Source organism: Gallus gallus, chromosome 1 (assembly GCF_016699485.2).
Source record: "Gallus gallus isolate bGalGal1 chromosome 1, bGalGal1.mat.broiler.GRCg7b, whole genome shotgun sequence".
In the NCBI taxonomy this organism is placed as follows: domain Eukaryota; kingdom Metazoa; phylum Chordata; class Aves; order Galliformes; family Phasianidae; genus Gallus; species Gallus gallus.
In genome coordinates, this window is record NC_052532.1 from 164,153,656 (window position 1) to 164,168,526 (window position 14,871).

Here is a 14,871-nt window from a genome sequence, read left to right on the forward strand (position 1 = left end):
GATAATTAACTGATATCAATCATGTATATTATCATGTATAATATCTATATGGTATTATATGTATATATAATCTGATATAATTAACAGAATGGCAAATAGATTGAAAGAAAGTAATGGAGCAAGATGGCAGAATGATAACTCTTCTCTCATACTGTGAGTGGCTGGAATTATTGCCTGATTCCTCTCATATTCTAGTCAGAAACTGTTTGAGTATTCGAAATATCATTCTTACTATCCTCCTACACATGCTTTCTGAAAGAACACTGACTGAACTGAAAAGAACTGATCTACTTGCAGGTATTCAGAAATAAAATGTACCATTTAATCAAAGGTGGAGGTCTTTATAATAATAGGGAACATTTAAAAAGGATTTTCTGTTCTTGAGAAATATTACGAAAAAGCAAACCCAGTTTCCTGTGCAGTGATCCTGCTATAATAAAATGACTGTTGCCTCACTGGAGATCAAGAGTGACTACAGCTGTGTCAGTCTGTATTTATGACTTTTTACAGATTGCTCCTTCCAGTATTTTAGTAAGAGAGAAACTCTTTCCCTTTGTGAGCTAACATCGTCTTGTCTCAGTACGTTTCTTTTTCTCCATAACTTTTTAAGTCACTGACACAGTAGGTGGTTGAGCCAACTGAAACAGAACTGTGCGTATTCTATCATGTGCTTAGGCAGACATTTACCACAGTCCTCAGACCTCAAAGCTCAAACGAGAGTTGTTTTTTTTTTTTTTTTTCCTTTCTTATCTTATATAAAAAGAAAACAAAACAAACAGAAACACAGCAACAATGACAGAACAGCCAATTTTCTCAGACGTAATCACCAAGTATCTTTTTTTTTTTTTTTTTTTTAATACTTGATATGGCTCCTGAAATCTTTGTTTTAGAATTCTACTTATAAATAATGGACTTTCTCTCAGATATTGCCACTAATAAGCTTTGAAAATTATTTGAAATAAATAAGTATTAGCTATTTTAAAAGACGTTACCTCATAGAGCAGATAAATGATAGGGATAAAAATCTTCATAAGTCAGTAGTAAAAAGAATATTTTAAATGCTAGTTATTTTCATCTTGATAATGCCAATGATGAACAAGGCTTTCTAGAAACCTAAAGTGAAAAAAAAAAAAAAGTCTACAAACCTTTAAAACTTCCTGTAACAATGTTCTATGTGATTATTGTGATATTTATCACAGTAGGATACTGTGATAAATTTGCATTCTGAAGGGCAAGTGTACAGTAAGAAATGTCATCATTAAAATTACTTAGGTTGCTCCAAAAGTAATGCATCCTTTTTGTTTCCATAGAAACTACAACACTTTTTTTTTTTTTGTTAATAAATAACATAACATAACATTCCAAAAACAACACTGTTTAATAGAGCAAATTCTCAGCTATAAAACATTATTTTTCAAGGTAGTCACCACCATTAGCTATGCATTTTTTGTCATTAATAAGCAAAAATCTGCAAGCTGAGCTCATAAAAATCTTCCACAGTGGAGGTGTGCCACTGTCACTGTCACCACAGCTAAAACATACTACCCACCACCTCGCTGTTCTCACATTCACTGTTTGATCTCCATAAATGTTCAGCAAGTGTCAGTGAATGTCAGTGGGTACAAGTTTTTCACACAGAGGAATTCAGTTCAACACATTTGCTTCATACACACTTCTATGTCATACACCATTTTGTCAGACTTCCCCTCTGCTACCATCTGTTGCACAGTAACAAAATACAAAAGAATATTGGCTGGGAGGTTCAACTTCTGCTATCATATCACCAACATCCACCTCTAACACTGTGGGCCAACATAATGAAATAAGAGGCATTACTTTTGGAACAGCCTTTGTATTTAGGGAGGCACAGAGTTCTACCTTTCTATGTCCTAATGCAACGATTTACAGAAATTACAAAAAACAAACAAACAAACAAACAAACAAAAACAAAACAAAACAACAACAAAAAAAAAGAGTTGTGGATTTTGAATGTCCTTCATCTTGTCTTTGGATTTCTTTTCTTGTTCTCAGATGCACTTACTCAAGTGAAAACCGTGTCATTACTTATATCACTCTTTAGATAAGCTATGAGTGTTTTCCTGGTTGATCTGAATGCCCCTTCTTGCCTCCCATTCTGGCTTATCTTAAGTAATAAGAGTCATAAATATATAAGCAAAGAATTCTTTTTAAGGCATAGCATATTTTTTTGGTTTGGAACGTATGTTTAGAAATCCCAGAAGGAGACTGTGCAACTGTAACAAAGCAGAAAAAGCAAGGAATGCCTCTCTCTGTCTTCCACTTCCAGATGCATATTGCTTCGGACACAAGATTTATTAAGTCTTTCCTTTGACCTATGGTTAATGATCTTGATCTTATGATCTATAAGTAGGCCTTATCTGTACAGCATAAAAGCTTTAATTAGTCACATACTGAGTCTCATCTTTAAAATGTGTATGGAAAAAGCACATTTATTTTACCTATAATATAGACACAATAAACTTACTAGCAATAGGCAGAGTTTACATAGCAACTGAAAATTGCTTGTTTCGAACTTTTCTGGAAAAAAATTTGCTTTTGCTTTTGCCATGTACTAAAGAGAGCCATATATAGAAGAAAGTACCTGGCATCTAGTTCCAGCCACTTGTCCTCAGCAGTCCAAAATCAGCATGCTGGGCTATTCAGCTGTTACTACAATATGCCCAAAAAAGCTGCAAAATGTGGGAAATTTCCAGAATCCTCGTACATTCAGAACACCATTCTGGCTTGAACTTTAACAGCTAGACTATGTGTCTGTGTTTTAACTCAGTTCTCCTTTTAATTTATATAACTTACTTGAAAAAGAACTAACCTATCTTAATAGCACAGCTAAATAATATAGATTAGTCAATTTTGTTTTCAGATATTTTTCATTATTTATCTTTATTCCATTTGTTCATTTTAAAAGCTCAGTAATATAGTGGTACACAGTTTGTCCAAGGTGATGTCCTGGAAATGTGAAAGCCAAATATCACTGGCCCAAAACAAAACTATGTTATTCACTGCAATCTGGTAAGGAGACAAGGTCTAATTCCCACTTTAATTAACTATTAAATGAAATTCAGAACTCTGTAAAGAAATTCATAATGCAATGGCATCTGGTGGACTGTTGTTAGGGTATATCTAGTATCATTTGTTCTTCATAATACTTCACTTTTTTAATAATAATTAAAGTAAAACATAGTGAAAGAAAATACCAGCTGTTCCTATCACAACATAAATAAAAGTGAAAGGCAGAAATATGTGATGAATTTAAATGAATCCCAGTTGGTAGAGGAGAAAATGTTTCATGACAGGTGAAACTCCAACATTATTGCTTTTCTCCACCTCAGCAATGAGACAATTTGAAATGGAGTGTTTCTGTGGCACCTTAGATATCTCTAGCCTTTTTATTAACTTGTGAGAAAAACACAGATTAGAGAAAATTTTGGCTGTGGGTAAGGAGGAGGGAGAGCCTGAGACAGAGAGATGAAAGTGAAGGAGATGGATAGAGAGATATTTGCTCAAGGAATGAGAGTTAAAGTGTTTTGGGCCTAGGAAAGTGTGATATTCCAATAGAAGAAACAAGAACTAAGTTGATTATTTAATGGCTGGCAGAGTGAAGTTAGGCAGCAAATGCAAAACATAAAGAAAAATATTCATGCAGATACATATACCTTTTCTATATACATATATATTCCTATGTATATTAATATGTACATCGGCTTTAGTTGAAATAAGTTCCCAGTACCCCCAAAGGGGATTTTGAAACAGAAAAATGTCATTTGAACTTGTAAGAAAAGTGCGTATGAGTAAATGTCTGTGTCATATAAAGTCATAAAATACAGTAAAATGTTTTTGAAAAGTCTAGTGAATCAATTGTTTAATGTGATGTCTCTTTTTAAATGCAAAGAAATAAAGACCAAACAGCTATTTTATGACAGGTTCATTTGTAAATATGATTAACTAACTCACTTGATTTTTTTTTTCTCTGTTAATTTCTGTGCTAGCATTTCTTAATTGATATTCTATGAAACTAATAGAACATTAGGTTGCACGGGAAGTTCTAGTGGATCCATCCAATATATTTGACACTGCTACGCTCATGAAAGTGGATAGAAATCCACAGGAATATAGTATAATGATGCATACAAGTATTCTCTGAGTAGCTTGTCTATCAATATGACTTTTTTCACATCTATGCATATATATATATATAAGCAAAACAAAAGTTTAGCAAGTCAGCTCAGGTAACTGAATTGATTGAATGTTTTGTAATGTTTCACAATGATTAATGACTTTGTGATTACAAATTTCTATTAATGCATTGCATGGAAATATAATGCAAGAAAAGTAATAATTTCAGGCACAGATTTCTTCCACCTTAGTTTTGCAGCGCACAGATATTTAGCATCTTATCAGTTCAAAATATTTTTTACAATTCTCACAAAATATTCAAATGATAAATCGAAGAGGCAAAATTTTTGTCACTGCAAACTATTTTAATAAGGACTCATGTTTGAACCACAGTGAACAGAATGAGAAGGTTCTTGCAGAAATAGTCTTAATTTCAGCATTAGATATACTAACTGTAAGATTCTTCCTTGTTCTAGATATCTAGCAGATGATCACACAAAATTTAGTGTTGTAAGCTGAATGAGAGGATTTTCGTTCTAACTTTGTCAGTGTGAAACCATGTTTCATGCATACTGCTGGTCAGCTGGCTCACACCCTGGTGTCTTCACTCTGGATACCTATGACTCACTGAGTCCAACCTAAAACGCACATCTTGGAAGGATTAATCTCATATAACTCTAATCTTGTAAGATGGAGGTGTCTACGACAGAGATGATCAGCCTGACTTTTTTCCACTTAAGATTTAACAGATATAAGAAGAGAAATTTGCAAAGTAAGAATTTTCTCGTCCTAAGACAGATATTTGGCATCGAAAAAAACACCTTTCAAAGGCCTGCAGTATTTTTTTTTTTTTTCCTATTCTGAACATGCTCTTCTTCCTTTTCTAATCAGAAATAATAAAATTACTTCTATACAGTTCAGCAAGGCAACTCTAAAAATCTGGATGAAATCAATTGTTCTGACATTGTTTCTACCAAAATGTACATTTCTATTGATGTGAATTAGGAAATTAAACTTTGACTTGAAACCAAGTGGCAATTAACTTAGATGCTTTTCCCTCTCTTTAATTATTAAATTATATAGGGGTGTGCTTGTATTTGTTGCAACTGAAGTATTCTGTTTCCTCATGCCCCTTTATAGTGATATCTGGGTAACATAAAAAATATTTTACTGCTTAATCTACAGAGTTTGTTTTAGAAGGCCTAGCAGGTATTGGGACTACAATGTAATTGAAGAAGGATTGCTTGTTCAGCTCCATACACACTATCTTTAGAATTTGATCCTTTATAACTCTGACAGAGTTATGTCTGTTAGGTTTTCTTACAAGGTACATTATTATTTCCAGGAATTATAGTAACAGAGTAATGAAGATAGGAAATGAAACACACACACACAAACATACACACACACACACACACACACACACAAAAAAAAAAAAAAAAGGGGGGGGAAAGGAGAGGAGAGGAGAGGAGAGGAGAGGAGAGGAGAGGAGAGGAGAGGAGAGGAGAGGAGAGGAGAGGAGAGGAGAGGAGAGGAGAGGAGAGGAGAGGAGAGGAGAGGAGAGGAGAGGGGAAGGGAAGGGAAGGGAAGGGAAGGGAAGGGAAGGGAAGGGAAGGGAAGGGAAGGGAAGGGAAGGGAAGGGAAGGGAAGGGAAGGGAAGGGAAGGGAAGGGAAGGGAAGGGAAGGGAAGGGAAGGGAAGGGAAGGGAAGGGAAGGGAAGGGAAGGGAAGGGAAGGGAAGGGAAGGGAAGGGAAGGGAAGGGAAGGGAAGGGAAGGGAAGGGAAGGGAAGGGAAGGGAAGGGAAGGGAAGGGAAGGGAAGGGAAGGGAAGGGAAGGGAAGGGAAGGGAAGGGAAGGGAAGGGAAGGGAAGGGAAGGGAAGGGAAGGGAAGGGAAGGGAAGGGAAGGGAAGGGAAGGGAAGGGAAGGGAAGGAAAGGAAAGGAAAGGAAAGGAAAGGAAAGGAAAGGAAAGGAAAGGAAAGGAAAGGAAAGGAAAGGAAAGGAAAGGAAAGGAAAGGAAAGGAAAGGAAAGGAAAGGAAAGGAAAGGAAAGGAAAGGAAAGGAAAGGAAAGGAAAGGAAAGGAAAGGAAAGAGCTGTTATTGTCTCTATATGTGAGTTTTAATAAACCTATGAGCCGTAACATCTGATTACAGCTGAAGTCTGTGTGCTTCAAGATTTTGTCTTTGGCAATGACTAGTTTTAACAACTAATAATTAGACACTAACTGTCTACATCCTAATGGTTCACACAGCATCCACATCACATATCCTTTAAAAAATAATCTTACTGAAGTTTTGATAGCAGACACAATTTTATGACAGTTACTACGTTCATGGGAAAGCTTGTACCTGAATCTATTTTATTTGAGATATCTTACAGATTCTGTTTTCTGAGACAACAATAAAACCTTCTGGACAATATTGTTTCAATTTTTCCTGATTGGTAGCAATACATTTTAAAGGTCACACAGGTGTAAAAGTTGTTTCTTGTTGTGTCTATATATTTTGACTATTATTTATTTATTTATTTATTTTTAACTGCAGGAGGGTACATTTTGTCACAGAGTTTATAATTCAGGAAATCATAACTCAGAAATTTGGTTCTATAGGCTGATTTTCAAGAAATGACAATATCACTTTCTAGAAAGAAATTCAAAGTGTAGGGTTGTTTTTCTTCAAAGCTCAGTGTGTCAACATTTGCATTGCCTCAGTTTGTTTTCCGGTCTCTGCATCGAAACAAACAATAGCTTTCCAGTAGAACTTGATGACTCTGTAATGAGATAAAGCTTAGGTCAGCTACTTACTTGTAAACTAAACTTCTCATATATCCTGATTAATAAAGATTCTGTTACAAATGGCATCATTTATTTGACAGTGCCACACCCCTTGGTATCTCAATCTCAAGATCAGTCTCTAGAATATTCCTTGAAGTTTTTAAGCATGTTTTTGCATCTAGAGGAATATTTATTCTGTATTTAATGAATATGACTTTGTATTAGTGAGGATAAGTCATGTGTTTAATAGCTTTCATAAAGTGGTATACTACCTATACTGTAGTTATATGCCAGTGAGTCTGGGGAAATAAACAATGACCAAGTGGTTTGCCACTTTTCAAATGTCATGTTTAGCTTTTGTATTAAAATCTGCTCTGAGATAAATTCCAGTATTTGTATTCATTAATAGCTTAGATAAGTTAGAAATCACCAAAGCAGGGAGCTGTCATTACTATTGCCCTTAGTGAGGAACTTAACAACTGTGTGTAGGATAACACTAGAGAAGGCTTCTTGCCAACTTCTGGTAAACTAGTGAACTACTGAAAGATTAGAAAGACTGTATTAATTTATTTGCTTATCCCCTCAACAAAAATATTTATTTGAAAAGTATAATTATAGATGTTACAGGAATGTCTTTTTCTTCATTTTCAACATGCAATTGTTCCACTGATTTGCAGTGGAGTTAATTTTGCCTTCACTTTGACCATGGGTACATGGCCGTTTCAAAATATTGGGAAAAGGCAATGAGCCAAAATCATTATCTTCACTTGAAGTGTTTAATACCAAATGTAAATATTGGAGGGGCTTGAGTGCCCAAGCCATTCCTCCAGGCTTTTTACATCTGATTGTAAATGTCCCTGCTGCACTGTCAGCTAGTCTCCATCATGACTTCCGTCCAGTGTTGTCAAGGAAATAATAACCTGGAGTCTTCCACCTCTTATCAGTATGGAAACAGTGCTTAAAGACACATGGGTTGATATCACCTCAAATACTCCTGTATAAATAAAATTGGTAATAAGTAATTATACATCTAGAAAAACAAATCGAAAAGAAATAGAAATATTGAAATAGAAAGAAATCGAAATAATGCTGCTTTAGGCACTAATTCATCTTCTATATTCAATACAGCATTAAAATCTTTAGTGCCCACTGAGATACTGTTCAGAAAAAGAAAGTAACTCCCTTCTAGTTGTCAAAGTTTTTATTCTTTAGTCTGGGAGAACTAAAGATGCTAATACCTTTTTTTACTTCTTCATGAAACAGTAGCATTAGGGAGAGATAGAATTCTTTGCAACAGTCTATTGCCAGGAATACATTAAGCAAATATTGGAATAAAGGTCATATGTGAGTACTCTACTTTCATAGAAGAAATGTGGAATACAAAATATATGTCGTTTTCCCAAATATAATCCTTTAAGACTTACAGGTTTTGTTTGTTTGTTTGTTTGTTTTCCAGATGAAATTCTTGATGGTCTCTTCTTGTTCTTGCTTGTCTGATAAGTAAAATGTATTTCTCAAATAATTTATTGAGGTCTGCGAAGTAGATAATAAACCTTAACGGATTTATATTGTATGGTTTTTTTTTATTACATGCTACTTTCAGTGCAGAATATTGTAGAGTTATTGAAGGAGTACATATTATTCAAGGTGATACAAACATTTATAATTGAGAATTTTAATCTTTAAGGACAGGGGATTTATGACTGATGTAAAAGGATAAAATCATTCCAGAGTAGTATAGTCTATTAATTAACTTTACACTGCACAGAATACATCTTCTTATCAACACATCTAATCAAAAGTCATATTTCACCTAAAGATGGATGTATAAATATTTTCTTTCTGCATTTTCTTTTTATTTAAATAATGTTGGAGTAAATTTTGAAGATTTTATTTTCCCAGTTAATATATATTTGAATAAAATGCGTTCTTTCTTCTCAAATCAGGAGTCTGAGTTTTGATACCTTTAAGTTTGATGTGTGCATCAGAACTAATCAAACCAGGATAAAAATAAGTGCCAGGTTTAGCAGACATAATATGTGACCTACAAACTCTGAGTTCTTCTGAGCACCAAATTGAGAACAGTTATTATCTATGGCAACCCTATGGCATCTAAATGAGATTAAAATATGTGTATATGTGCTGCTAATTCCATTAGTCAGTGGCAAAATTTTTCAGAGGACAGCTGTATGAACTTAAGATCTGTCAGAATAACTGCACTATTAAGGTAACATTTTCTCTTCACTGAAGAAACAAGATGGCATCTGTAGCTCAACTTAGAACCACAGCTTCCATACACTGAACGTGAGCAAATGAGTTTGACACTTTAGTCTAGTTCATATTTAAACACTTTTATTTATTTATTTATTTTCCCCTAACGGTTCATTTATCCAGTTAAGGAATAGAAACAATATCATGAAAGAGTAATGAGACCAAGAAAAATGACACAATATCATCGACTCTTAGATTGAAGTCATCATACTAAAACAAGAGAATAAGAATTATTTATTGAAATAACTCAAGAAAGTACATGCCAAGAAATCACAATCGATTTTTGCAAGTAATTCAGAAATAAAGAAAATAATGTCAGCAAAGTGTTAAATAAAAATTTCAGTGCTTCTGATCTGTATCTTTCATATTCCTATAGTTAGCATGCTGAACTGCACTTGTCTGAATGCATCATGGAAGGATGAAACAATAAATTTTGTCATTTATTTATTTATTTATTTATTTATTTTCTTATTTCTCCAAATAATTTAACCATACAGTGTTAAATTCACCACTATGGTTAGCAAGTACAGTGTCCTTCCATTACTGAAATTCTCCTTGCTTAGTCCTACGATTATTTTATTTTGCTGGATAAGTGATTTGGGTTACAGCACTTTCAGGCAAATATTGTTCCTTCTATATTGCTCTGGAGGAAATGCTAGGAGGATTAAGAGTCCCATCTGATACGACAAAGGGTGTCTCGTCTCAAAGCTTCTATTAAAATACTCTTTCTTTGCTCACAGGCCTGAACTCAAATCACACCTCTGTCTAAGGGAAAAGGTTCTGTGTTGCCTCTTCTTGTGACATTTTGGGACTGCTGGCAGGAAGTTTTCAGGTTATGCTTGACATTTTGATAAGTAACATCACATGAATGATCTTAACTTTGCCTAACTCACGCTATACTGCCTTTCCCTGCATTCAAAATGCTCTGGAGAGAGTATACTCCTAGTATGTTTTTTTAGTCTTTTACATATTATGTGTTATAATGCAGTAATCACTTGTATTTGCATTTGCATGTGTATTTGCATGGTTGTAAATAAAATTACTGAAGTATCATATATATATATATTTTTTCTGTATTTAAACTTGGTTTTATTTACAGTCCTAGATTTTACTTTAGAACCTCAAATGAAGGTAAAAGGGGCAGAGAAATACCTTAGACATAGATTGATCATCTCACTAGTTTTTAAGTCAAGTTGGAAATTATTTTGTTGATCTACTGTGGTTTACTAGCAACTGAATATATTTTGACTGCAAAAGCTGAAAGAGATCAATTGGCAAATTTATGTTAGGAAACAATATTAAAACCCTTCTTTATAATGATTTTCCATCATTATAATGAAAATTAAGTTACCATGAACTGTCTGTCTTTATCATTTTTCTGTGTTCCATACAATAAGCTTCACACTTGAAAATCACAAATCATTGAAACTGTCCTTTTTCCCAGAAAGTATAATGTAAGGCATCTAGATACTATAGTATCTATATATTTACTATAGTAAAACCTTAAGAGTAGGTTAGTAGGCTGCAGAGAAGAAAGGAACTTAATGAATGATTTGCTGCTCTTTTTCTGAAAACAGTATACCTCAGAAGAGACAATCTGTACTCTGATGAACAGAAAACAAATGGCTGAATTTGGAAGGACAATAACTGGAGTGATGGTGTCAATGCCATAGATTTTAAAATAAAGAGACCCGTGGATGTGACCTTTAATTACAAGGAAATGAGATTGTGTACACTTATAGTCATCAATATAGCTGTGAATTAGCTGTTTTGTTTTTGTATCAGAAATAAATTGTAACAGTCCCCATCAAAATCTTCAGTGTATTTCATAAACACATTTACTTGGTGCTGAACTGCAAAGGCTCTACTTGTCTTAGGGTAGATTCAAATAAATAGTCAAGAATTTAAGTAATAAACTTTGATGGCAATGTATGTTCTTTTTTAATAAAGATGTTCACTGTATGGATAAGACTAAAAGATACATATGTAAAGTTCTGGAAATTAAGTGCAAGAGAAGTGAAGAGGTAGTGAAAATTACCGTGATCATCCAAGTGGCTCTGTGTTTGTGTATAATTTATGAGTGCAGGTGAACATATGAATAGGCCAAACTTCTCTCATTAGATCAAACATGGGCTGCTCTATTCAGTCAATCACACCGCCTCTGTACAATGTGTCTGTGATAACAGGTTTAGTAGTATCAGAGAAAATTCTTCACTATATTTGTAGCTAAAGTTTCCACTGTGACCAACACTGGGGAAGAGAAGGAAGTAAAACAAAGCAATCAATCAAAAGAAACTCAGCACACATTAAATAAATTAACAAATAAATAAATTATTGAATAATTTATGATCTAGTACATGGTCAGAGATCAGATTCAGTGTTGTGATGTTTTTTCTTGTTTGTTTTTGTTTTTGTTTTTGAGTAACATTTATTTTGTTAATGATGTGTATTTATTCACTGGAGGCTGTGAAACAATTTGAGAAATAGAAAAAATATATATCCCTTACATAATTAATTGTTTACTATATGCTGATCATAGAACTATTCCCTTTCTCATAAATGATTCTAGAACATTTTCCAAAATAAAGTTGTCTCTCAATCATGTAACTTTGGCTGACAAGGAAAGAGTGGGATACTGCTTAAGAACATTTGGGATCCTTGTCTTCCTGAAAGTTTTGTAAATTCTTCTTGTACTGAAGTTTTTAGAATCACAGAATGGTTTTTGTTGGAAAGGACCTTTAAGATCATCTAGCTCCAACACCCCTGCTATAGGCAGGGACATCTTCCACTAGGCCAGGTTGCCCAAAGACCCATCTAGCCTGGCTTTGAATGCTTTCAGCAAAAATAAAAATCAGTCTAGTGCTATGGAGTTTTATGTCTTCAATAGGTACTATGTCATCTTCATATATAAGTGTCTTTATATCTACTGCTTGTTTTCTAGTGATGTGCCTGTTTGTTTATTTGTTCCATCTGTGTACGGCTAATACCTTCCAGAGTAGTTTTCATGTTAATTGATAGAAGAATCAGATAAAAGCAAAATGAATAATTGTTATCCGTGATGATTTAAAATATATACATATAAATAGTTTACAAATTAATTATGTTAATTTTCCTCCTTCAGACTAATGAATAAATAACACTGATTTATGTTTTATCTCCTTCCTGGATACACTTAAAATATACATATATTTTCATTGTTTTAATGGCATGAAAAAATAAAAACATGAAAAGATCTTGAAATTTCTTATGTTGGTCAGTTAAATACTAGGGAATTATAGATTTTGCAGTAATTGAACAGTTTGACTAATTAAATGTTACATTTGTTGAATTTCTTTCCACTTGAGGCCTTTATCAGGCTCTAAAAAGGGAGAATTTTAAAAATTTCATCTTTCCACTGAGAAACTTCTGCCATTTGTTCCTTAGAGCCTCCCTGTAGGGAAAAGTAGAATGGCATTTAACTCCAGATTAAATAAATAAATAATTAAAATATGCTAATTATGAGCTCTATTTGGGTGTCTACGTTTCTAGTGTAGTCTTATTAGGAGAGTTCATGTCTAGAGACATACTGAGTTCTCTCTGAAATAAGATTAAGATGCTTGTATTCTGTGAGAAACATACATATATATATATTTATACAGTTGACTGATTTTATCAGTTCAGTCATTTATATGTCAGTATGAAATCTATATTACATGCTTTAAATTATCCCAACTGACCTCTCACTCCTTCTCTAAAATTCTCTGGATATTCCTACGGTGTTTCCACACAAATGAAAATGTCCCAGATATCTATACTTGAATGTAGAGAAATAAATCTCTCAAAGAAGTAAAGATCACATGTTGCTGCCTGTAGGCTGATTCTTCATGTTAAAATAATGATGAGTTGCTCCTTCCATGAAAGAAATCTGAAAGAGAAGAGAGAAGACGAGGAGAGGAGAGGAGAGGAGAGGAGAGGAGAGGAGAGGAGAGGAGAGGAGAGGAGAGGAGAGGAGAGGAGAGGAGAGGAGAGGAGAGGAGAGGAGAGGAGAGGAGAGGAGAGGAGAGGAGAGGAGAGGAGAGGAGAGGAGAGGAGAGGAGAAAACAGAAGGATTTCTCATATTGACTCAATAGCCTGATATCATAGAAATCATTTTGTAATCATGAAGAGCTATCAGACGACCTAACAGACTTGAAAAAAAGAAAAAAAAAAGTACTTCTTCATCTCCATCTTAATCTCCTTCATCTCCTTCTTCATCTCCTTCTCCATCTCCTTCTCCAAAGTTTTGAACATTGTTTGGGAAAGTGTCTTCACCTAGATGCAATTTAGATACATGAGGATGGAAACTGTGTTAGCTTGCACCACTAAGTAAAGCAGAACTATGTTGGCTTCAGGCAAGTGCAGAGAACAGGTTTGCCCTGAGGATATGAACTAATTTAAGCTTGCCTTCTGTGGTCAGTGGTTAACTCCCTTTGAAAACAGTACACTCCAGAGTATGAAAAGCTACCCAAGAAATAAACTTAGTTCAGATTAAGGTCATTCTTCACCCAAAATACCAGTAACATAAATGGGAATGAGTAGGTACAAAACAGGTATATTAAGAATGAGAGTATCTTTATGCAAAAGAATATCTAGGGCAAGTTATTTCATGAAAGTTAGTCCCCTCAGTGACACATTTGGAAGCTGTAGCACTGGATTTTTATTGAAAGATGTGTTAAACATGAGGAATACCTAGAACTGTTATTTTAAGCATTTGTCAGATTCAGAAAACTCCTAACAATGTTTAAGAATACAAATAGCTACTCACAAAATTGGTTCGTGTTAAGGAACATTAAATGGTCGTGCTCTGCAGACATCACGTACCTGCTTGTAACGGATACAAAGTTTAAGTCCTGAATTTCTGAGGACTAATAAAGTAGATTATTCTGAAGATTGACATGTCAATTGAGTCCACTCAAATTCCAATTCATTCATTTTGCAGCCTACATTCTCCTTGAGTCACACAATACATTGTAGATTTTCTTCTTAAGTGAGCTTCATTGAACTTAATTTAAATCATCCAAACAACAGACATCCCATATGAGCTAGTCTTTAAGAATACTACTGGATATCCACATATGGGTGCTGTTCTGATTTCCTAGGCTTTGATCTTACCAGCCTACAATAGAATTTCTCCACTGAATTGTGATGACATTTTAACACTGTTATTTTCTCTCACTGTATATGCTCACATTATTTGCCACGCTCCAGGCAGACTTTATTCCAAACTGGCTCTTGTAATAAAAACCTTGTAGATATTCTCTGCTGAGAATATGATGATCAGTGATAGGACTTCACAAGGAATGGCCTTGAGTTTTGTCAGAGGAGATTCAGGCTGGATGTTAGGAAAGATTACTTCTCCGAAAGGGTGATCAGGAACTGGAATGGGTTTTCCAGGGAGGTGGTGGAGTCACTGTCACTGGAGGTGTTTGAGAAATGTTTAGATGTTGTACTGAGGGGTATGGTTTAGTAGGAAAATATGGTGGTAAGTGGACTGTCATGGTTTTATGATTTTTAGTTATTGTTATTCCACATCATAAAATCATGTAGTGCACTGAGAGTTAAAGAGTTAATGCTTCAGTTCCGATTACCTGTCCCAGAAGTGAAGAACTACATCACCCAGAGGACTGTTCACTGTTCTGTTTCCACTGAGAGAGAAAG